The 25,717-nt window shown below is 39.2% G+C and overlaps 1 protein-coding gene across 8 annotated transcripts in view; it reads left to right on the forward strand.

Moving 5' to 3' along the window:
* The first annotated feature begins 18,290 nt into the window (after positions 1-18,290).
* Positions 18,291-25,717, forward strand: part of RAPH1 (Ras association (RalGDS/AF-6) and pleckstrin homology domains 1) — an 80,464-nt gene continuing 73,037 nt past the window's right edge. For 2 of the 8 annotated variants that reach the window (XM_053657658.1, XM_053657702.1), the window contains exon 1: positions 18,501-18,819. The gene's annotated coding sequence lies outside the window, so the exon portion shown is untranslated. Of the gene's footprint in view, positions 18,361-18,499; positions 18,820-19,170; positions 19,286-19,650; positions 19,780-19,843; positions 20,001-25,717 lie in introns of those variants that run through there. The other 6 variants (XM_037165893.2, XM_037165890.2, XM_053657724.1 and 3 more) reach the window with 6 other exon arrangements.

A 25,717-nucleotide genomic window follows, 5' to 3' on the forward strand; every position in this document is an offset into this window, starting at 1 on the left:
GAGACCTAGCCCAGAAGTTTCGACGGTCACTCCCGCTCACATTCCTTTGGCCAGGACTCTCATGTGGCCACATCCACGTGCCAGGGAGGCTGGGAAATCTAGACCCTGGCTCAGCAGCCATGTTCCAGCAACAGATATAACCATGAAAAGAAGGGATTTTGGTGGCCAGCTGTCCATCTCTGCCACAGAACTTGAAAACAGTTTTAAAAACATATTTAATCTTAATTCAGACTTCTCATAAAATTCAATTTTCACTCTCTTCAGTACCATAAGTGTACTTTGCAAAAATACTGTAAAATTATTTTAAGATTCTTTTTTAAAATAAATTTTGTTTGCTTTTGTTACATCCTTAAATTCTAAATATCATACCTTCAAATGGGATTTTAAATGATTCAAGAATCACAGAATTCATTTCTAGACTCTAAAACATCAAGAAACATTCAACATTGACAAAAATGGCCTCCAATATTTTTTCTAGATATAAAAACTTACTATTATATACCATGTCCACAGCATATGTTGAATGTACAGCAGGAAGAATGTCAATCAAATTCCAGTTTAATTCATATGGAACACTCACTTATTCAAACTTCTGCTCTTAACTTTCATTTAGAATTCATAATGCAGATTCATAATCAAATAATTTTCTAATAAAAAGAGTCACTTTAAACAATATTTTAAAAATCATTTAGTCAGGAATTAAAAGAGAAAGGAAAAACTCCTGAGTTGGCATTAGAAGTGAGTTCCTAAGGAGTAAAAAGTAAAGGAGAAAGGGCATCATAAATGTGTGGAGGGATACATCGGGTTTCAACTTCTTATTTTAGAAAGAGATTGAAACAACAATTTGGGTGAATCATCTGAATTTGCACATCTCGTGTGGTCATACGCACTTTTGCATTATCATCATTATTACAATTATTAGAAATAATAACCAGCAATGATTAAATAATAGCTTACTATGGGAACCTGGAACTATTCCATCTGGAATGAGACTGCTTTCTGGTGAAGTTGGACACAATTAAATCACACACACACACACACACACACACATACACTTAATCTTGTACATAATGAGAAGTGTGCATTGTGTGACTCAAAAGCAATATTCTTGTGTGGGATAAATGACATTTGCCTCTAGAATCCCCATCTCTCCCTTTTTGAAAAAGACTCATCTGAATCTTTCTGCTCGATGCAGGCCTCTCTCCACCTCATCACCCACTTCAAGAACCCAGTAGCTTTCCCTAAATTAGTCTCTTAGGTTCATTGATTAACTGGCCTATTAACCTGCTATGAATGAGTTTCTGTCAATGAATCTCTTCAACTAAGCATTTGTTTTTGTTTTTGTTTTTAATCTCTAATTGCCCATGAAAGGAGTTGTAAAGAAGAGGAATTTCAGGCATTGACAAGCAGATAAAGAGGTCTTTGTGGAGCTAAGGGTGCTCTGGAATTCCCTGCCAAGGGGATCTAACCTGTAGCCCATGGGCCACATGTGGCCCAGGATGGCTCTGAACGCAGCCCAACACAAAATCGTAAACTTATTTAAAAACTTTTTTGTTCATCAGTTTTTATTAGTGTTTTTGTATTTAAAGTGTGGCCCAAGATGATTCTTCTTCTTACAGTGTAGCCCAAAGATGCCAAAAGTTTGGACACCCATACAGAATGCTCAGTCTGAAAAAATTACTTATTTTTCTGTCTTTTAAGTGGGGATAGTCTTTTCTGGGCTGTGTCCTTCTTCCTGGCCTTGAATAAACAACAGTTTTTGACTGAGAAGAATTCCCCTGATATGCGGAGCACAGGTCTCCTCAACTATCTTACTCAATGGGCCCAACAAGGGGTCACTTCTATGTGGCCCCAAACTGGGCCAGAAACTGAGGCCTCCTGTTTATTCATATCCCTGATCAGATTTCTTGGAGGGTCAACCATCTGATCAATTGGCTGAAAAGCTCTTGGGGAAACAAAACAATCCCGGGAAACAAGTCTGAAATCAAAGAGTAAAGTCTTTTGAACAGCTAAGTGTCTTTGTATAGATGCAAAGTCAATAAGGTCAGGCTTTCTAGGAATGAGACCTCAGTAGGACCTTATATTTTGTTAAAGGCAATTCACACCCCAGGCTCCGTCCAGTGGATCAAACTCTTTCTGGGTTTGGTATGAAACCCAATAGACCAGAGCTTTCTTTAGGTGGGCCTGGAACTTTGATATCAGGAATATCAGGTCAGTGAGCACATATCTGCCTTAAACCGCAGTTCAACTCTAAAGCCACCACCATATCCAAACCATACCTGGCCTGACTTCAGGTAGACCTTTTTGCCTCTAGCTGCCTCACCTCATGCCTGTCCTCACCCTTAGATGCTACTGCTGTGTTCCAATCTGCAAAACTATGCCTGGTACATTATCCTAGCTACTTTCTTGCCAGTCAGAGAGTAGGGAGATGTCAGCAATGACTACTGCCTTACCCCTTGGATGGCTTTCTGCTCTTCTGGGAAAGAATGCTAGACTCTGGCTCCCAGAGTTCTATTCCCAGAACATAATAGGGTCATAGGAGAGAGAATCTCATTTTTACCATTAATCACCAGGATGGAGCCCAATCTGTCCTCAGGGCCCCCCTGCCTCCTGGTACTTCTCCCTGCTCCCTCCAGCTCAGCTGTGTCCTTACCTTTCAACCCCTGATACACCCCTTCCCTTCTTTTTCCCAAGATTCCCAGGTATAGATTGTGGATTCCCAGAATGTTGTCTTTAATTCCAATTAGAGTTTAATTATGTATTCAGATGACAGCTTCATTTTTTCACATGTTATATTTTCTATGCTGTTTTCTACTTTTTAGTAATAAAGGATTTAAGCAAATTTAAATGTGATTCATTTCATTTGCTAATTAATACTACATTTATAGTATTACTATATTTTTTTAAACTGAAAAAAAAAGTCTTCATAGGAGTTAGTCCTATAACATAGGCTTCATAGGTTTTGGACCTCATGACTCTCACCTTTGTAATTTGGATCAATCATTTTAATCAACTTATCAATGGGAAAATAAACCAAGACTTTCCGAGAATTCCAAAAAAAAGTAGTGTTTACTTTTTTGGTTTCGTGAACATTATTTTGGAGCTTTTTAACAATGGGATGATATTTCAAGGGGAATTTGACAATGAAAGACATAGACTTTGATACTTTTCTGACTTCTCTGGCCTCAAAACTCTCTATGCCCTAAACTAAACCCTTTGTCTTCTAGGTTCTGAGTCCAATCCTGTTCAGGACACGAGGGTTTTAAGAAGCCTTGAAAACTCAACCTGCCGGTTATGCTCTGTCTGGACACCTCCACTGGTTCTAATCCCTGAGTTTTGACCTCGTTCCCTATAACCTATCTCCCATTTCTAACTCTCCCTTCAGTAGCTAAATTCTGATCTCTACCCTTATTTTTTATGTTTCTATCCTGGTGTTTTGTGTTTTTTTTTTCTCAGTTAGGAATGTATTTGACTATAAGCAACAGAAATCCCAAGAGTGGTTTTACCAAGCAGGTGTTTCTTTCTTTCTCTCTTTCTTTCTTTTTCCTTTTTTTTTTTAACCAGAAATCTGGAGGCAGGGTATTTAGGACCGGGATAGGGCTGCACTGTGTTGAGGACCAGCCTTATTTTCTTTTCTTGTTCTACCACCCTTAGTGTGTTTGTTGCCTTTGATCACTATGTACTGAGGTAGCATGCAGCCTGCTTGTATTCAAGGTTGAAAAACAAAAAAGAGGAGAAAAGGTTCTTTCCTATAATATTTATCCCTATTTACCAGTAAAGCAAAATATTTCCTAAAAGTCTGCTCCTTACTCCCACAGACATCCCTTAATGTTAGAATTGGATCACATGGCCACCCCTGACTGCCAGGAAGGGAAGCTGGGGATGATTTTGGGTAACAAGCAGCAATATCTTTTGTAGTTCCCACTATAGTTATTCTAAGCTTGGGATCCTTCTTGCTCTTGTTCTCCTTGGAACTAAAACAGTGCTATGAAGCCCAGACCCACAACCAGAGCAATGCTACCCATTTCCAGTCCTTTCTACTGCTGACTACTGGCCCACGGTTTTCTACTCATTGCTCTGACGCGACTGCATGGCTGTTTATGCTCAGGAGACTGACTGAACAGCCCTCCATCACTTTAGCTGGTTGCATCCTCACAGCACCCACTCTGCCGGGTGCTTGGTGTGAAACTTGGAGACTCCCACCCCCACCCTTTCAGCCAAACCAGTCAGGGCTGAGCCTCCACACTCACACTCAGAGACAATTCGGCATTACCATCTCAGACTGCCTTTGCTCTTACGTTTCTGGGAGTATATGTGATTTGTGATAAGCCCTCAAAAAAGTGTTCATATTTTAATGAATGATGAATGTCTTTGTCTACCTGATCGACACTGAGTGAGAGACAGTTGGACAAAGTTAGAAATCTCGAGGGAATTATCCACGGTCATTCTTTGTTCTGTATGACACTCTGAGTACTGCTTCTATGTGACAAAAATTTGCATGTAGATGATTTGTTCTTCAGTTGCTACGCTGCTTAGAGAATGCTGGTGGAAAAATATTTCTCTCCCCTTTCTTGGAAACTTAAGGAAAGAATCAAGCACACATCCTCACATTACATTGAAGCTAATAAGTTTTTTTGTTGGCCTTCCATGCATGCAGTTTTAATGTCTCTGATGTTATGAGCCATGATATATAGACATGGATAATCGGTGGCAGATGTACATATCTTCTCTTCCAGAATAAGTTTAAGGAAATATGACCTAACTAAGGAACAGTAAAAAACGCACTGATATTTAAAGGCCACAATCCCTTTGGATAACGCTTAAATGAAAGGGAGTTTTTGTTATACAAATAAAAGCATAAAATATAAATTTAAAAGATGATAAAAATATTTAGGAAAAGCTTTTTTTCACTTAGAGTTTTGACAAATATTCTACATAGACAGACCTTCAAAGAGAAAAATGCAGAAGAGACCCTTGTGGTTTCTCATTATTTGTTGTGGTAACAGCAAAGAAGCTCTGTTAATATGTGTAGATATTACTCATCCTACAGTACCATGATATTCTAATTATAACTGTTACTTAGCATCACCATCACATGAGTACATGTATCCAGGACTGAGGCAGAGAAACAGAGAATACAAAATCTTCCGACGACATGGAAAGTCCTGTGTTTCCCTTTGTCAACTCGGGTGCTTCGAGGGATGAAAATACAACAACAATTATACAGCAAAATTTATTACCAAAATTACAAATACCGTATGTCACTGAAGAAACTGCTGGTAGTGACTTGCCTTGCTGTTTACTAAGTTATTTCAGAGGGAAAAAGTCGGTGAATGAGTTAGACAAGTACATGAAGGAATTTGATAAAAATCATCTAGCGGGCATCTTCTCGCACCTTAACTGTAATGATGTAAATTACATTCTCATCAACATTCGTGAAAGGAGAATCAGACCCTCAAAAGACAGAGTCACTAGAGAAATTTTCTAACTTTATTTACTGACCCATATTATAGGTGCTCATACTTCTAACATTTTATCTGCCGGAATTAATCTTGTATTAATAAATGTGAACTGTGGAAATAATTCCATGCGCCCATTTTCCTCATGTCTCTTGATCTTTGATTTTTTTCTTCTCAGTCAGAATTTCTGCCTGAATTTGTAGAAAAGGTTAGGTATCAAGTAGCTTACTAGAGATTGACCCTTTTGTTTTTTCGTTTGTTTTTTAGTAGTTAATACACATATGGTAAAAAATATTTTTAGTGTAGTTTTTGCATTATCATTTATCCCCCTTATACCTATCCTCCTTACACCTATGACCCTTATACTCGCTCAATCACCACACTGTTGCCCGTGTCCATGAGCTCTTTTGCAATAAAGCTTCCAGCACAAGACTCTCATCCAGCTGCAGGAGCTTGGGCAATCGGACTGTGTGGGAGGATGCTTTTTGGAGATAGGCATTTATGGGCACCTCCCGTATTTTAGTAGTCCTCATGCTTCTTTGCCTCGGGAGAGTGTTAACACGTCACAGGAGAAAAGCAGAAGTTGACTGCAGGATACTTCCCTTCTTGGTTTTTATTCCAAATCCTAAACCACCCCCACTCTCAGAAGTCTCTGCTGGATTCCCTGAAGCAAAAAGAGAACTGGGTTTGCCTCTGAGGGAAAAGGGTGCACTGTGAAGAAAATGAGAGATGTCTGTGCACTTTGCATTCTCCTGCCCTCTCTTTCCTGGTAATGACCTTGCAGACTGGCCAAGCATTTCTAGCTCAGAAAGACTTCTGTACCTACCAGTTGCATGAAAGCAGCAGGGTCCTGGACCTGAGGTAGTCGGAGAACTAAGACGGTGGGCACCTCCACAGAACCCAGAGTGGGTGGATGACTCAAGGGACCTCCCCAGTGCCTGGAGGCTACGTGAAGTCTCTGTACTTCCCTGACATGAGGTGTGGACAACAGGGGAGGGGAGCCTCAGGTATGATTGAGGTTGAGTTTCTGGTCTACCTTGTAGATGGGAGAGTCCACGTCAAAATTAATTCAAGAAAACAGGGAATGTAAGGTGTTTTGCACATTAGAGTTGGAGGATTGAGATTGATAGACAGAACAACTAAATGTAGATGCTAAAAAAACACAGACAGGATGATCTACCTCCTTCCTGTACTGAAAAAAGAGTGGTAGTCCCTTCCACCACCAACTGATATTCCTCAGGTCAAAATCCACTTTCGTTTACTACAGGGAACCACATAAAAGAACTAGCAGAGTTCATTTGAGAATGTGATCTTGAAATACATATGAAGCATTTGGTTTACCAGTGTGCATTCAAATATACATTCCTACCACGGCTCAAACCTCCCTGTTCATATAAGCCATCATTTCATTCCTCCCATTCATTCTTTCTCTGAGCTCACACACAACATTCATTTCCTGAGCATATTCCATTGCCTTTAGTATTGTAATGATACTCCGTGTCCAGCTTCTGCACCAGGCTGCACAGCCCATAAGAGAAGGGGCTTTGAAAGGAATTATTCTTTCTAAAGCATTGGTGTACCCATTATTTGTTCGAGTTCTAAAATGCAGTGTGATAACAAGAACTGGGAATAAAAATAGTAACTAGTTTCTATCCAGGATGAGCCTGCATTAATATCAATATGTTTCTCCCCTCTTAAAAGAAAGGTTAAAATGGATACTAAGTTATTGCTGAGGTAGAAAGGAAAAGAGAAAGTTTGTCACAAGTACTTTCCATTTTTTATGGAGGACAATTACATATTATTCTTAATATTGGCCTATAGTGAGTAGGCAAAGCCACAACAAAAAAAAAATCATGACTTCAACTTATTTATTTTCAATGGGACTCTGATCATTAGAGCAACAGGGCTCTCCTGGGTGTTTAAAAAAATTGGGGAGACAGTCTATTATAGAAGGATATTCATTATATGTAATATTCTTAACAAAAGGTAGCACTATAGCTGTTTTATGCTTAATTTCTTTTCCCTAATTAAAGGCTAATTCATGTGTTTGGAGACACTTTCTTAAACTTTTTTAAGGTTTTAGGTTTACAGAAAAATTGAACAGAAATTACAGTTTCTGTTCATCCCCTACACTACCACCATGTCCCCAAAGTTGCCCCCATTAGTAACTCTTGCATTAGTGTTACATTTGTTATAATTCATAAGACAGTATTGATACATTATTGTTAACTGAAGTCCATAGTTTACATTAGGATTGACTCTTTGTGTTCTATATCTATCTTATGGGATTTGACAAACCCATATATAACGGTATGTATCCATCGCTATTGTATCACATAGAATAGTTTTACTCCCCTAAAAGTGCCCCCTGCACCCCCTGCCCCCTCCTCCCCCTGGAATCACTTTCTAGCCTGGTGATAGGCATGTCCCTGGTGCTCTGTTGGTCCTGACGGACAGAACTGTACAGAACTGGGCTCTGTTTTGTGCTCAGGTTAGAATTACTGGAAGAAAGGTGTCATTGCCCAGGTATGGAACATATTTTAGTGGTTTTAGTACCTGACTTGGTCTTTAAATTTATACTTTCACTTGATGCAAAAAAAAAAAAAAAACCCAGGAGAAATAGTGTTACATCTGAACACAGATAAGTTTTCCCTTGGAAGGGAGCGGATGAATAAATCAGACAAAGGTTTTTATTTTATTCCTGTATGTATTTAGAACAAGACATTCTCCTTTCATGGAGAAAGCAATAGAAGCACCTGTATAGGTAGCTATAATATTTAAATGTCATTTAAAATATTTTTCTTCTCTGTATAAAATTTTATAATACATCCTTACAGTTAGTAAGTTTTTGTGGTCATCTTATTCAACTCCTTGCCTTTAGGTAGAAACACCCAGAAGACATTTTCAGAAGTTGTTTTTCTTTCTTTTGAGAACTACTATACATAGACATTCTACAAAGTTCCAAATTAATTTCATTGCTTGATACCCTTATGGTAAAAAAATCTATCTTAAATACACCTAAATTTCGTTATGGGATTATATGCTTATTTCTGACTTCAATCTTAATTTCCAGGGGGAAAGAACCCTATCTTCTATATAACAATTTTCACGGATGTTAAGATGGTTGATAGGTTTATTTTTTTTTCTCAAAAAAATGATCAAATGGATAAATGATTCTGGCTTCTTCATCTTCTCCCATCAGGTTTTACTTTCTATTCTTAAATTATCTTTATGGAAATGATGAGAAATGACAGCAAAGGATGCAGCATAAGAACGACAAGGAAGCATCGCGAGACTGTCCTCCAGGTCACTTCTAACGCGTGAACTCCCAAAGTGGCCACTGTGTTTTCTTCCAAGGAGGACTCTACCTCACAATCTCTGAGTTTCTGCTAAACATATAATTTAATCAATCAGCTTGAACAACTACCTCTATGAGGGCAATTTGTAAAACATGATATGGGTTTTTGTCTTATGAGACTGACCATTTATTGAGAGTGACTCAAACCATAAAAAAAGTGGAGATACTTGTTTGTAACGGGGAGACCTTGCAGATAACAGACTTTCAGAGAAGGAAGCCTTCTCTTATTGACTTGGGGGGCATTTCAGAGAGTGTCCTGGAAGTAGCTGGGAAGGTGAAACAGGACTTGGATGGGCAGGGAGGGGAAGTGAAGATAGTCCAGACAGTGAGAACAGCAAGAAAGAGCAATGCCGCAAAAGTGAATGCCATACAGCAAGGAAGGAAAGATGAAAAGGCAGCCAGAGTGAAGCAATGTTGAGAAGTGGGGGCAGAGAAGGCGGGGGCTGAGAAAAGCTCTGAAGCCAGTTAGAGGAGCTAATTTGAGACAGTAACAGACAACAGGGCATCACTGCAGGCTTTAAAACATTCCTAACTATTTTCACCCGCCTCTTACTGCAGATGATAGAAATAGCCAGTTTGGGCAGAAAGAGTAATCTTTAGGTTTATGTATCCAAACCTAGGGAAAGAAAGAAAAATAGCTGGCTGGTTCTCAGACAACCACAACCAAGGATGCAAATACCACTAGGAATCTACCCCTCTGTTTTTTTTAATCTGTACTTTGCTTTCATATTTTGTATGATATTAGAACCATAGTCACCAATATTTTATGGTTTATCTTTCCCTGAGTGTCCTGTCAGAGAAGAATTGACTCTTTCTCCTAATTCTAGTTAAAAGAAAGGAAAAACAAAATGCTGGGAATGTTTCTGGTTACCCCAGTGGGGAACACATGCTCTCAACTGTATCGGGGTGAAGAGGTACCATAGTTAGCAACAGCCCTTAGAACCACATGGATGAGCTGGAGGCTGGGCCAAGAGGAGCAATTCCAGAGGAAACATACAGTCTCCAGAAGAGAAGAGAACAGGGCAAAGGAAATAGCAAATGTCCTCTACAGTGACGTTTATTGATTCTGTTATTGTCATTCTCTATGCATAAAAAATAATGCAAAGTCATTTTTGAAGACTGGGAATATTGATTAAACACAAAGAAGTAAAAATTAAAATTGCCTAAATCTCTTAATCTAGAGAGAATCAACCTGTTACTATTTGGCATGCTATTTTCTTTCAGTTTTTCACACATTAGGACATCAAGATATCCATGTCCTAATTTCTGGAACCGTGAATATGTTACTTTATACAACCGAAGGCACTTGAAGTTGTAATTAAGTTAAGGCATTTGAGATGGAAAGGTCAAGTTGGTCCGAAGGTTGTGGGTTATTGTTAAGCTGAGATGGAAAGGTCATTCTTATTTATCTGGGCATGTCCGATATAATCATAATGGTGCCTCTAGGAGGTGGATGGGGGTTTGAGTCTGTGAGAGAGACCCGGAGGTGCTGTGCTGCTCGCTTTGCAGATGGAAGAGGGAGCCATGAGCCCAGGAATGTTGGCAATCACGAGAAGCTAGAAAAGGGTAAAAACAGATCCTCCCCAGAGCTTCCAGAAGGAACGCAGCTCTGGTGACACCTTGATTTCAGTCAGCTGAGACTGATTTTGGACTTCTGACCTTCAGAACTATTAGATAATAACTAAGTGGGTCTTTTTTTTCCCAATCCTTACCCAAGGATATGTTTGTCGATTTTAGAGAAAGAGGAAAGGGGTAGAGAGAGAGAGAGAGAGAGAGAAATACTGATGTGAGAAACATCAGTCAGTTGCCTCCTGCATGCACGCCCACCGGGGATCAAACCCACGACCTAAGTGCGCACACTGACTGGGAACTGAAACCATAGCCTTTTGCTGCATGGGACAATGTTCCAACCTACTGAGCCACCCAGCCACCGCATAACTTTGTGTTGTTTTAATTAGCTGAGTTTATGCTGATTTGTTATAGCAGCCACACGAAGCTAATGCAATGGATATAGATCTATGTTTGTGGCTTTGGGTTTGTTTTTTATTTTTTTCAACAAAATCAGGATCATACTGTATTTAATATTTTGTAATGTGTGTTTTTTCAAAATAAAAACATAGTAATTTTTTGTTTTGTTTTAAACAGAAAAATTATATGGTGAAAGTGATCCTGGGACTACGAAAAGTTGGCTAGGAATATTTTGCAGGGTATGCCAAAGGGAGAAGAGAGAGGCTAGCAGGAGATAAGCCCCCAGGCTTTTGCAAGTCCCTTGTTCCAGACGGTGAAGATCTTGAGATCAGTGGTAGCAGAGAGAGCAATGAAGGAGTGACAATAAGGAGCATTTGAAGAGCATGACTGATGGGACTCAGTGACAGCACGTTGGTGATGTCATGTTTTTGGCATACTCTCGTCTCAAAGCACATAACTGAACAGAAGTTCTAGTGATCAGCTATTCATCTGTTTACTTTGTTTTTCCATGACATATTTTTCGAATGACGTCTTGCAATCAGTTCAGAGAATCCTACAAATGGCCATGAGGCGACAAAGGGAGAGAATCATTTCTTAATTCTCTCATCAGTCCCCTAGATGAACTACAGACTTTAAAAAATATATATAATAAGAGAATCTAAAATTGTTTTTGGTAAAATAATGGACTTTGAAAGTTCTAATTGGTCTCATAAAGCACATTTTACCTATACATTGCAATATACATTCGGACCATAAAGCCTGGAAACTAGATTATGTTCTACTTTTTTATAAATTGAAAACGCTTGATTACTGATTCTTCTGGGGTATGCTAAAGAGATTCATGTTTATGCAATGAAAATCTGAGACACAAATCATCTGAAGCAAAGAATCACAGACGGCCGTGCAGGAGTCCATGGAAAGACTGCCTTAATGCACCCCCTTTGTTGCAGTTATACACAGTGCATTGAATTATATGTTGCTGATAAGGAACAGTACATTAAACATATCATGTAATGTATATGTCATTGAATATATCATGTATCATAATACCAGTAAATAATTTGTTATATATATATATAATATACGGGGTCTGGCAGAAGAAAGGCCTACTTATTACCCTGGTAGGGTAATAAGATAGGTGTAATAATTTATAGTTTTAATTTGAACATTCCACCAAAATATGATATGGTGTGCTTGAGTACGATATTGTTATGTTACAGAACTACATGCTTGTGATTTTGTAATAAAAGATGTTGTAGCTGGGATGGGAGTAAAAGACATAAAACTGTATTTGAACAATAGTTAAATTTAAAAAATTAAAAAAAGAATTGCTTATATAAAAAAGATTTTGTAATAAAAAGGGGGTGTTATTTGTGCTGGACCGTGTGTGTGTGTGTGTGTATGTGTGTGTGTGTGTGTGTGTTCAGTCTTTATGGCCACAAGGTGCGTATTTACACCTTCAGCCTTGGGTGATGTCCCTTCAATTCAACAAATATTTATTAGGCAGCTGTTATGGACTGAATTATATCCCCCTCCTGACCAATTCCTATGTTGAAGCCCTGACCATCCCTTCACTAAAGCAATACTTGATGGAAGTTCACAATCTTACCTCTTCTTTCCCATTGTAGACAGTCAATTTGGGGGATGGATAGGGTCTTTAAAGAGGCAGTTGACTTAAAATGAGATTGTTAGGGTGGGACTGAATCCAATATTAGTGGTGTCCTTATAAGAAGAGGGAATTAGGACACAGAAAGAGATGACCATGTGAAGACACAGCAAAGAGGTGGCCATCTGCAAAATAAGGAAGGGTCTCATAAGAAACCAAGCCTGTTGACACCTAGCACTCAGCCTCCTGGACCTCTAGCCTCCTCCAGATCTGTGAGAAAAAAAATAAGTATCTGGGGCCTCCCTGTCATTCAGCCCAGTGCCTTGAATGGAGGGGCACTCCATATCTGTTTGTTGATTTAGCAGTGGTATCAGTCTTCTGCTTTCAGCATTCTTTCAGCCTTGAAACCTGGACTTTCTCTCCTTCATGCCATTGTTCAGTTTGTTACCTATGCCATCAGTTTTTCCAAGTGTGTTTCAGTCCCCCTCCTTTCTCATCACTGCGTACCTGGATTAACAAAACCAGCCTTCCAGTTACTTCCCTTACTCTGACCTATTCTTCAGAATGTTGTCAGACGTTTCTTAATTTTGTCTCTTATCATCCTTTAATTTGACAAATATCACTGAACTTTGCTATGTACAAGACACCACCCATGGAGGAGTCAGACACACATACATACACACACAAAGTTATAATACCAATGTGCAAATTTAGGGGCGCACATAGGCGCAGCAAATAACTTTATCCAGAGGACCTGGGGATAAAAGAGGAGGCAGTGGAACCGTAATGTATAGGAGCAGACCAGACAGAGAAGGGCAAAGGACATGCTAGACAGAAGGAATGGTAATTGCAAAGGCTTGGAGTTGGAAAAATAGCTGGTACATTCAAGAATAAACTTCATCATGTATTCTATTGCATTGTTTCCCAAAACTACAGCTTCGCCTCCAAAGGCCTTCATAATCTTTTTTTTTCATCTCACTATTCTTCAACAGACCTCTTCAACTCTAGTAAAACCATTTTACCCATTGTTTACTAAAAGTAGCCTGCTACTTTCTGCTTGCTACATTTGCTACACTATCCCTTCTATGCCTGGCAATACCCCACTCTGAAGGAATACTTGATATAAGTTCACATTCTGTCCTGTTCTTTCCCACTGCAGACATTTTTGAGATAGGCATAACCTTTTTAGTTTCTTACTTGGCACTGAACATACGTCATTCACTTGTCCACTTAATATGTATAGCTAATGTCATTATTAGTAGTTTAGTTATTGAGTTCAAAAGCAGACTTAAAAGTAACACTCTGTAATATGTATGCAGAGGATTGCTGAGTTCTGATTGGTTAAATTCCTTCATGGTCTGATTGGGAACGTCAGAACACTCACAAGGTTGTGATAACGGCTCTTGCACAACAGTTGGTGTTTGTTCTAAGTCAATATCTGGAGATGTCCAGTTCTACAGATTTTTTTTAAAAATGCCCCCACCAAAGGCTTACTTATAAGTCATCTACTATAACTTAAAAATATATATTACAAAGAATATGTAATACTCTACTTACTACATATTTATATTACATACAGCATGCAATCCCGCTTGTGTGAAAGAAGCAGAAATACCTTTATAGTCAAAGATCAAGTGTTCTGTAGTTAAAATTCGACTGGGAGGGGTGAGGTGTGTGTAGGATGGGTCATACCAGGCCCTTGCCTCACCTTATATTACCGCACTTAACTCTATTTCTCTCCATGGCATTCAGATGCCAAGTGCCAGCTAAGTCGCATTTCTTTCATGAAGTCGCCTTAACCTGCTCCAACAAATAGTCAAATTCTCTCTTAACTCTTACTGTATTTAGTTTGTATCAGAGCCGAGTATTTTGTTGTTCTCTGGTTATTTCATGTTCCTCTACCATCAACAGTTTCTTGAATGCAGAGGTCCCTTTTTCAATTAAAATTAACTTAATTTTTTAATTAAATAATGAATGCTCTGTGTGTTGTTTTCCTCAACATTTTATTTAGAGGGTTATTTAACTACATAAATATTGATTTAGTTCATTAAATTTAATTGCCAATTAAAAAATACAAAATCATCATTTAAAAATAAAAAAAATTAAAGAATGCACCATAATCACACCACTTTGCAATAGACATGTTTGTATTCTTGTATTTCTTTCTAGATTTTCCTACATGATGTTTTTTCATGAGTTCATATTGTACATGTTTATAATTTTAAAAGATTTTATGTATTCATCTTTAGAAAGAGGGGAAGGGAGAGAGAAAGAGAGGGAGAAAAACATCAATGTCAGAGAGAAACATTGGTTGCCTCACCCACACACCCCAACCAGAAAGAACCAGAACCCAGGCATGTGCCCTGACCAGGAATTGAACTGGTGACCTTTTGCTTTGTGGGGTCGCACCCAACCAAGTGAACCACACCTGGCAGGGCATGTTTATAATTTTTTATTGGTTAACATATTATGAATATCTTTTCATATAAAAAATGATTTTCTAGAAATTATCATTTTCTTAATCTCATCGCTGTATATTTAGGGGATTTCTAATTATTTACCATCATCCCACAATATCCTAGCTAATGTTTTATTATTACTCCTTGGAATAAACTCATAGAAGAGAAATTGCCTAATCAAAGAAATGCCTATTTTTAAGGCTTAATGTCTGTTGCTAAACTCTCTTCCATGATTTATACTTCAACCTGGAGGATATGAGGTGTGTTTCCCTCCTTGCCAATAAATGGATGGGGTCATTTTTAAAAATTAGAGACTCTTTCTAAGTGATTCAACAGAACTGCAGACACAGTAGACACTAAAAACATAGTTTTGATAGATTAATTAATAAGTAGTATTCTTTCCACTATTTATGACTACTGATTTTTAAAAATATTTTATTTATTTTATTTTCAGAGAGAGGGAAAGAGAAGGAGAGAACATCGATGTGAGAGAGAAACACCCATCGCCCCGACCTGGACTGCACTCACAACCCAAGCATATGCCCCGACTGGGAATTGAACCAGTGACCATTGGCTTCATAGAATAGTGCCCGACCAACAGAGCCACATGAGTTAAAGCACTACTGATTCTTTTTAAGTTAATAATTATTCATTTAGTCAACATATTTATATTATATGTAGTGATCCTTGGTCTGCTTGCTGAAAATGAATATAGCATTTAGAAATGAAACAGATATTTTATAAATTACTGAATCATAAATTAAGACAGTGATAACTAGTTTTAAAGGTAATGTGAATAGAAGCTCTCTTAAAACGAAAGCTATAATGTAATTCTAAGAGGTCTCTTGGGAACAAACAATTTGTCTCATTTTTCTAAAAATAGGAAGTACTAAAAATTTCTCCTCTGGGGAATAGAACTATGAATTTAGGATATGAAACCTTCCCGTCCTTTAGCTGTTAGAGTATTCAAAATCTGGGAACTTGTACCAGAGATGAAGTCAAAACCGGGTGTGGATTTTCATAGTCTCAGAACATTTTATAACCTGTTTTCTCATTTTGTATGAACAGGGAAAAATCAACACTAAAATTTCTGGGAAGAGTTTTAATGTTTCTATCCATTCCTGAAAGTTTGTTTTGTTCAAAGCTACCTCAGGGCTAGGTGCCTAGATGGATGTCCCAGTCTGTTAATTTAATTTACAAGGCTCCTGTTCAATTATCAAAAGATCATACTAAGGTATTAGTGTATAAATCTTTTCACCTATGTAAATAGTATTCATTAAAAATTAGCATAGCTTCAAAAGTTACCGATTTGAAACTTCATTTAAAAGAATATATCCCATGATTCTTTTATAATGTTTTTCTCCCCATGATTACTGATGGAGTTAGAATGAGTTTGTAGCTCATAAAGCATTATGTAGTGGAAAGAGCATGTGAGTGGGGTTCGAATTTATAGATTCTAGTCCACTATCTTCCAGTAGTAGTGGCTTTTTAACTTTAGGCAGGTCATTTCATCTCCAGGGGCTGTAGTTTTCTCCTCTATAAACCAAAAATCTGGCTCAGGTCAGCATTTCTCAAAGTATATTCTGCGGAAAATGTATCTTGAAAGAAGTTCAATTAGAAAAAGCATTTCTAATTGCTTTTGGACTGGACTCCATATTGTAATAGTGACTTTCTTGTCTCCTTTATCCACTAGGCCATATGCTTTCTGAGGGCAGGAACCACCTCCCATGTCTTTCTTGTGTTTGTATTTCTAGGCCTTAGCTGGAGCTCAATAAATCCTTGTGGAATGAATGAATAATTTCATAATATAAAGGAACCAATGAGAATATGCTTAGGTACTTTCTCAATGACTACAAGTTACTTTGTTGTTTCCTTTTCTAATTAGCTTAGACTAACCTAACCACTGAGAGGCGAGAGGGTTGGCTAAGAGCTATCTAAAAATCACTGGTCTATTCTTAAAGGAGATTCAATGAAGTCAAGTTATCTTCTTTGTACTGTAGTATCACAGCCTAATAATAGCATTTGATGACAATAGGGATTTATTAGGTTTGGCACGGAGGTGTGCCTAATCTCAACAAACCTGGTCATAAAGGAAATAGGATAAAAGGCTCTAGACAGATGTGTATAATCCACTTATGAAAGTAGTTTCATTTATTAATTTAATGATATTTATTGTGCAAGGTACTATGATAAATAGTACCTTTTGGTATCATTTATGGAAGATATAAGGATGAATATATTGTATTACTTTTATTGAGGAAGCTGACAACTTACTGAAATAATTATAGTTAGAGGTAATGAATGATGAATTCCACAAGAAAGGAACAGAGGCTACGGTAATGGGTCAGCAGCATCATCTTCATATAGAAGAAATAACATTATTCTGCACAAGAATATTAAAGCACCAACCCACTTATACAAAAGTGGCTATGTTTCTTAAGTAGATAGCTCAAGTGTGAAATGTATCTCGTGACTGTATTATGTGGCTCTAAATACCAGTTTTGAAATAGACTGTACCAATTTGGAACAGATTGTGCAAAAAAAGGACCAAAACCATTTGAAAGTCCTCAAGAATATCAGAAAAAATCAATGTAATTAGCAAAACCAAGATTTGGCCTCAGGAGAGAGAAATGAACACCCTGGTTCATACAAAGAAAGCCAAGATCTCAGAAATATACATTCAATTCTTTATTTGGGAAAATTCACGATACAGGTACTTTTACTTAGCAAGCAGATGGGAAAACGTGAAAAAGGAGTACTTACTAAAACCAATTCCAGGTCACACTCCTGACTTTTCAATTGATTTAATGCTGTCAACAAAGTTGTTTTGCATGTAGTGGGACTAAGTGATTTAATTCTTCTTTCTTCCTTTAATAAACTTTAGAATAAGGTCAAAATAAAGATATATATTAATTTTTACAAGTCAAACCTGCATCAAAATAAGCAGTAATGAGTAATTTAGAGCTTGGCGATAAGGAAACATACCTACACCTTATTTCTAAAGAATTTCAGTGAGGAGGTGGCAGCTATTAAGAAAGCAAGACAAACAAATGTCAAAGTTTAAAAGTACTTCAAGATAATTGACATGTCCAATTTTTAAAAGCTTCCCAATATAGTTCATTAAACTGCAGAGAATTGTTGGCCAAAATGGAATTTCCTAAAAAAATTTAAAAGGCCTCACAGACTGCAACGACAATGGTCCTTTACGTGCCTAAGACAACATCTGCTGTGCTGCTGGAGTCCTTGAACACTCCTGTATAAAGGTGCACCCCTGTAGGTCCGGGACAGACCGCTCAAAGCCTCAGTGCGTCCCAGGGTCTTCGGAAAGAGGCTGCTGGGCCTGCTTCCGAGGGAAGGCGATTAGGGGGTGGGACAGTGCCGGGATTTTCCGTCCTCACTCATTCATTCTCTGATTCACGGGCTAGCGAGGTGACTCCCAGGGAAGCGCAGAGGAAAGGCGGAGCACCTAGGACCGCCCGGGCTGGGTGCGGTCCGGCGCCCGAGGGGAAGGTGAGCAGGCGGGGCTAGGGGCTCGGGCCGGGGGCGCGGGTAGTGGGCCGGGGCCGGGGAAGGGAGGGCGCTGCCGCCTGCGCCGGAAGTGAGTGCTTGGCGGTGGGTGGGGGCCGCGAGCGGCCGGGCACCAGTCGGTCAGCCTGAGCGCCGCCCGGCCCGCAGCCCCGCCTTCTGTGCCTCCGCCGGACGCGGCCGCACAGGGATCCGCCGCGGCTGGGCTCTGCGGCCGCCCCGCCCGGCGCGCGCTCCCGCCCCCGCCGCCGCCGCCCGGTCCGTCGGTCAGTCAGTCACGGAGCGCGCGGCGCGGGAGCTGCGGGCGCTCACGGTGTGTCTCGGGAAGGAGCGCCGCGCCTGGGGAGGAGGCGGTGGCGGCGGCTGGAGGAGCGCGAGCGGCGGCTGCCCGGCCCGGGGCCGCTACAGTAGCCGGGGCCGGCGGAGGAGCGAACGGCTGGAGCGGTGAGTGTCCAGCCTCACCCTCGGGGCTGGCGGAGGGAACCCGCCGGGCGCGGGGCTCTGAGGCACTGCCGCCGCTCCCGTCTCCATTTTCCCGGCGCCCGGCCCCGCCATCCGGGCGCGGTGCGGCTCGCCGAACCTGGGGCGGGGTCGTGGCCGGGGCTGGTTGGACCTCGCTCGGCGAGGGCAGCCGGCCGACCAGTGAACGGGAGTCGGCGGGGCCTGGGCAGCACCCTGCGCCCCTGGGGGCCGCGACAGTGGGAGACAATGAGATTTAGGGCCGCCTTGGAGGGTGCGGCTGGGCTCCTCCGAGCGGTAAGGGGAGCTGGTGGCCCGGGACCGCGGGGAGGAGAGGACTCTCCCCCGACTAGCTGCGGAAGGCGGTGATTCGGGATCCGGGGCTCCTCAGGTTGGGTGCCCCCCCCCACCCCGTCTTTCGCATTGGAGTTCAGTGCGGAGACTTAAAAAGGTGGGGCGCCTTCTATGTCTTCTTTCTAATTAGGCAGGCTGAGAAGTAATTGCTCCGTTGCTTTTGAGCCCCATTTCATCTTTCTGTGTGTATTCCCGCCGGAAATCCAAACTGCAATTCATGGGTGGGGGTGGGGGGAGAAGAGTCGGTGTGGTCGCATGGGGATACCTTCCTTCCAAGCTGGTTTGAAGATGTGGTTTTCTCATTCAGGCAGTGTCTTAGGGTGTCCCCACAGCGGGAGCTGGAAGCCGCATAAGCCTTATTGCGTGTAAGCACGAAGACGTGGGTCAGTGTGAATCAAGAGCTCTTTGGAAGACTACAGGCGTTTTATATCAGCTGTGCGCGGTGTGTGCATTTCTTACATTCTGTGGGAAGAACAGTTGGGGAAATCCGGGAGAACTGGAAGGTCTTCGCTTTGCCTCCCAGTGAGGGTTGATGTCTGCAGCGTTTCCCTGTGGAAATGTGGAGAGCTGTCTGTGTCTGTCAAGTCCACGGTAAAGGAACAAACAGTAAAGGTGACGGGTCAGGGGTGGGGCGGAATCATGTTATTAAACGGGTGGGACCGAGTCCATAGGGGTATTGCATTCAGCAAATATTTGTGAAATACCAGCTGTCTGTTAGGCAAGGAGGGGGACACAAGTTAGCAAGACCTGCGGCTCACCGTGGTGGAAGGAGCTCTTGGAAGCCGGGGAAGCCGGCGGTTGCCTGGAGCACGGTAATTGGCTTGGCAGAGTGACGTCGGATAAGCGATTGAACTCTCGACAGCGCGTTCCCCGTGGGAGCAACACCACCTGCTCCCCTCCCCAGATGGTCGTCAAGCAGATTAAACGAGATAACGTGTGCAAAGTGCCTAGCACCTTGCTTGGCACTGGGGTTTTAACAAATGTTCATTCCTTTCTTCCTTCACCCACTGCTCTTGGGATTCTCATAGGAGAAGGAGGGGGAAGAAGTAAACGTTAAGTAATTGTAATGCAGTGAATTATGTAATAAAATGTTGAATTAGAGGTGCGAAGTAGGGGAATGTAGAGAAAAGAACTTCAAGATTGGCAGCGCCGGGGGGAAATTGGTGGAAACTGCAGCATTGAAGTGGGACCTTTAAGGATGGGTAGGATTTCAGCTGATGTAGGTTTGGAGGGGGAGGACATTCCAAGCAAAGGTGGTGCTCTTCTTGAGAGACTGTCTGTGGAGGAAGAGCAATGGGAGGAGGGCAAAACAGACGCTCCAAAGGTTTTTAGCTCTTGTTGAGTCTGACCTTCAAAGATTGTCTCTGTTATTTTGCTTTTTGGGTTGTGAATTTCCCAGAAACCAGATCTAGCCTATTCACTTGAAGTACAGAGAGATGTCTACAAAGCTTACTTAGCACAAGGGGTTTTCTTTGGATTAGAGATTTTGTATTACTTGGATTACTGCTATCTTCTGTTTGGATTTAATAAAGATTTATTTGTAGATAAATCCTGTATTTGGTAGAAAAAGCATCTGGTTTTTCAGATTTTAAGATCTCACCAAGACTATATATAAATAACTGGCTGAAGGGAGTGGAGTAGTGGGCACATGTTGGGTGTGTCTCAAGCTTTTAATCCATATCACTTTTTCACAAATATTTTAACAATTTTCAACAAGGGTGTTTTTAACTTTTGTCTTTGAAAATAATTAAAATGGCTTTCTTTTGCTTTTGATACCTTTGGTTCACAGTCATGTGTAATTATTTATTAGATTAGTGTGACAGGTGACTATCTAGCTATTCATAGACTTAGACACGACTCTCATGGCTTTCCCTTCATTCTCAAGTAGTTGAATGTCAGTGTTAGTATTATTAACCCCAACCTCTTATTTTAGGAAAATTAATGTTAGTGAAACAAGATATGTGACTCTCCATTTCTTTACCTATAAAATGAGAAATATAAATTAATTAGTTAAATGATTTTCAACCTTTTTCATCTCATGGCACATATAAACTAATTACTAAAATTCTGCGGCACACCAAAAATGTGGATTTTTGCCGATCTGACAGAAAAGTTGGTATAATTTTGATTCATTCACACCAGATAGCTATCGTTGAGTTGGCTGTTGTCATTTTTTTTTTATTTGACAGTCTAAGGAAAAAGAGGTCAGTGCCCCCGATTAAATAAATAGTCAGCTATTGCATATTTTTAAAATTCTTGCAGCACACCAGTTGCAAATTGCTGGATTAGATCACTGTTTTTCAATGTGTTTTACTGAAATTTTGGAATTTTTGAGTACCTCTGAAATTCCTGTGGAATTTTGAGGACCTTCAGAAGTTCTGCAGGTGTTTGACTTAAATCTCATGAAAAATATACTTTAAACCCATAATAATCAAAAAGTCACTATTATATGACATGCACTGTTTTAAGTGCTTTGCATGTATTAACTTACTTAATTCTTGCAATAATACTAATAAATTCTGTTAATATCTAAGAAAACCGGTAAAGAATATTACAAAGTGGTAGAGCTTTATAGCATAATTCTTTTTTTTAGTTGTTCATTTTATTTTATTTTATTTTAATTTTTTTATTGATTATGCTGTTACAGTTGTTCTATTCCCCCTTTCATTCCCCTCCACCCTACCCCCCCATCCCCACCATTACCCCCTTTAGTTTATGATCATGTGTCTCAAGTCCTTTAGATTCTATATTTCCCATGTTATTCTTGCCCCCCCATCTATTTTCTATCTACTGTCTATGCTACTTATTTTCTGTACCTTCTCCCCCCTTCTCCTCCTCCCACTCCCCTGTTGCTAACCCTCCTTGAGATCTTCATTTCTATGTTTCCACTCCTGATCTAGCTGTCCTTTTAGTTTGCTTTTGTTTTAGGTGTGGTTGTTAATAACTGTGAGTTTGTTGTCCTTTCACTGTTCATGTTTCTTTAACTTCTTTTTCTTAGATAAGTCCCTTTAACATTTCATATAATAAGGGCTTGGTGATGATGAACTCCTTGAATTTGATCTTATCTGAGAAGCACCTTTATAGCATAATTCTTGAGCTTGTATATTTAACCATATTCTTACACTGCCACCATAGTAAGACAACTCACAAGTATTTTTTATTGTGGTAAAATATAATATTTACCATCTACTCAACATATTTACCATTCTAACCATTTTTAAATGTACTTAAGTGATATTAAGTATATTCACGTGGTTGTGTAACCATCATCATGATCCATTTCCAGAATTTTTCATCATCTCAAACTGAAACTCTACTCATTAACGAGCAGTTTTCTACCCACTCTCGCCTTACAGCTCCTGGTAACCACTTTTCTACTTTCTGTTTCTGTGATTTTAACTACTGTAGGTACTACTTGAGTAGAATCATGCAGTATTTGTTGTTGTTGTATCTGGCTTCTTTCATGTAGCATAATGTCTTCCAATTTCATCCATGTTGTAGCACGAATTAGAATTTCATTCCTTTTTAAGGCTGAATAATATTCCATTGTATGTATGTACCACCTTTTGTTTATTCATCTATGGGTAGACATTTGCTTGTTTCCACCTTTTAGCTATTGTCAATAACCCTGCTCTTAACATTGGTGTGTACATATCTGTTTGAACTTCTGATTTCAGTTCTTTTGGGTATATACCCAAGAGTGGAATGGCTGGATCATGTAGTAATTGTTTGATTTTTTTAGAAACTGCCATACTTTTTCTACAGCAGCAGTAGCATTTTACATTCCCATCAGCAATGCACAAGGGTTCCAATTCCTCCGCATCCTAACCAGCACTTGATATGTTCTGGGTGTGGGGGGTTTTTGTTTTGTTTTATTTTAATAATAGCCATCCTAATGAGTGGGAAGTGTTGTGTCATTGTGGTTTTGGTTTACATTTTTCTAATAATTAATGATGTTGAACATCTTTTCATGTCCTTATTGGCCATTTGTGTACCTTTGTAAAAATATCTATTCAAGCCCTTTGCCCATTTTTTAAATTGGTTAGTTTGTTTTTTATTGTTGAGTTGTAAGAATTCTTTATATATTCTGGATGTTAATCTCATATCAGATCCATGATTTACAAATATTTGCTCCCATTCTGTGGGTTACCTTTTCACTCTGTGGATAACGTCCTTTGATACTCATTTTTCATTTAATGAAGTCCACTTTATTTTTGTCTTTTGTTGCTTGTCCCTTTGGTGTCATGTCTAAGAAATCATTGCCAAATCCAATGTCATGAAACTTTTCTTCTGTGTTTTCTCATAAGAGTTTTTTATTTGGTTGGCTAAAAAGTTCATTTGATTTTTTTCCATAAGATTGTTCTAGTAGCACTTAGTTGTCTTTAAATCTCATTCGAAACAATTTTCTTAGATTATATTGTGACAGCTGTTGTATCAATGTGCATTGTTTAAAAAGTTATCAAAATTGGTGAATTTTTGTGTATACATTTTAATATTGAAGATGGAAGAAAATACCTAACATTTTTGGGTATTCTGCTTTACCCAAAAATGGGTAACATTTTGGGTAACATTTTTGGCTTACCATGCTTTATTATTTTAGGAAAGGTAAAAATAAGTGAAATGCTAAAAAAGATTTGTGCAGTGTGTAGAGAGTGTGCTGTGACTGATCAAAACTGTTAAAAGTGGTTTGCTTAATTTTATGCTGGAGATTTCTCTCTGACAGATGCTCCACAGTCCGGTAGACCTGTTGAAGTTGATAGCGATCAAGACATTAATTGAGAACAATCAATGTTCTCCTACACAGGAGCTAGCCAACATACTCAAAATATCCAAATCTATAAAGTTATTGGTGAAAATGAAAAATGTGTCTTTTATTTTACAGAAAAAACTAAACAGACTTTTTGGCTAATCCCGCAGTTTAGCCCTGAGGTCTTTGATCCATTTGAGTTACATTTACATATGAAGAGTCCAACCTCATCATTTTGCTTGTGAATATCCAGTTTTCCCAACACCATTTGTTGAAAGGACTGTACTGCAATTGAACGGTCTTGGCACCCTCATGTACATGTATATAAAAGTTTAACACATTGAAAATGATAGTGCTACATGACTATACATGGTTAATTTTTTGTGTGGAGGGAGGGCAAGCATTTCTTAGTATAAAGCTTCCCTTACTGTCTCTGCTTATTCGTGACTTTAAATGGGTTAATAATAAGGAAAGTTGTAGTTTGCAGTAGATTTTTTAGGTAGCATGTTGCCAACATTATCACAAAAAATAGCAAATTTACCCTTCTTTTCGTAAAAGATATGTGTTTAACTCACCTTGAAATTTGGCAACACTTTTTAAGTACAGTACTTTGCCATGAGACAACCAGTAAACCTGTTTGGTGTAACATACACGGTCATTCCACAACCACGTCAATAACATCCTATAGTGCTTGGCACTCTTTTTGCTTCAACTTCTGTTTGCTGCGGTAGTTACTTTTGAAATTAAACCTCACCTCCCTTGCCCTCAACTTTCTTTTGTTGAGATCAAAAGCAGCTGCTTCATGAAGGATTATATAATACAGTTTTTCCACAAAGTATTGTTCCTGTTAAGGAAATTTATTTCTTTATAACTGAGAATGTATGTTCTGTGGAACACTAGTCTCCTATACCAGGTTATTAAAAGATGAGTACTTTATTTCATTATTGAAAAAGAATCTAGCAAATGCTTTTACTCTTAGAATACTTAGAATCACTTAGTACCAGAATACATAGGTTACTGTATAGAGTGTGTGACTGTATGACAGGTGTCCATAATGAAGATGCCAGTGTCACTTTATATTACATTAAAAGTACCTGTGTATTAAGATAAAGATTAAATATAAATAGAGCTAACATGTTCTTATGTCTTGGTAGTTTCTTCAGACCTCCTAGGGTATGGTCACCTCCATTTAGGAAACCATTGTACAAGCTCTATCAATCAAATTACTGTTGTTAATAATGAGCTTTTCATAGTGTATACTGTTTTTATATGAAAATTACAACATTTGTTGTAATCATATTGAATGCCTACTTCAATATGGGGAGATTCAACATAACATTACTGCATCTTCTCATCCATTCACATGGTATGTCTGTCTGTTCATATATTTAGATATCTAATTTCAGCAATATTTTTTTTCAGTTGTCGTAGAGCATATTATATAAACACTGCATGCTGTCCTATTTGTATCATTTCTTAGAGCCAGATCATTTACACATCCTCATTTTTATAATATAAATTATGATTTGGTATGTTTCTCCATACGATATCCTTATCTAATGCATGGATGAAGGAGCCATGTCTTCTGATGTGACAGTGCTAGAAACAGAGGAGACTGAAACATGTCTTTATAAACATGAAGGCAGAAGTTTATAACTATAGTTATTGACATAACTCTTTTGCCTTGTTGGGTTGTAGATATTAATATTTCAAGAGCCTTAACTTGATTTAACATAGTCCAATATGTTTAGAATCAGAAGTAAAACAAAATCTTACCAGTTT

Source organism: Artibeus jamaicensis, unplaced genomic scaffold (genome assembly GCF_021234435.1).
Source record: "Artibeus jamaicensis isolate MK-2021 breed Jamaican fruit bat unplaced genomic scaffold, CSHL_Jam_final contig_1015, whole genome shotgun sequence".
NCBI lineage: Eukaryota > Metazoa > Chordata > Mammalia > Chiroptera > Phyllostomidae > Artibeus > Artibeus jamaicensis.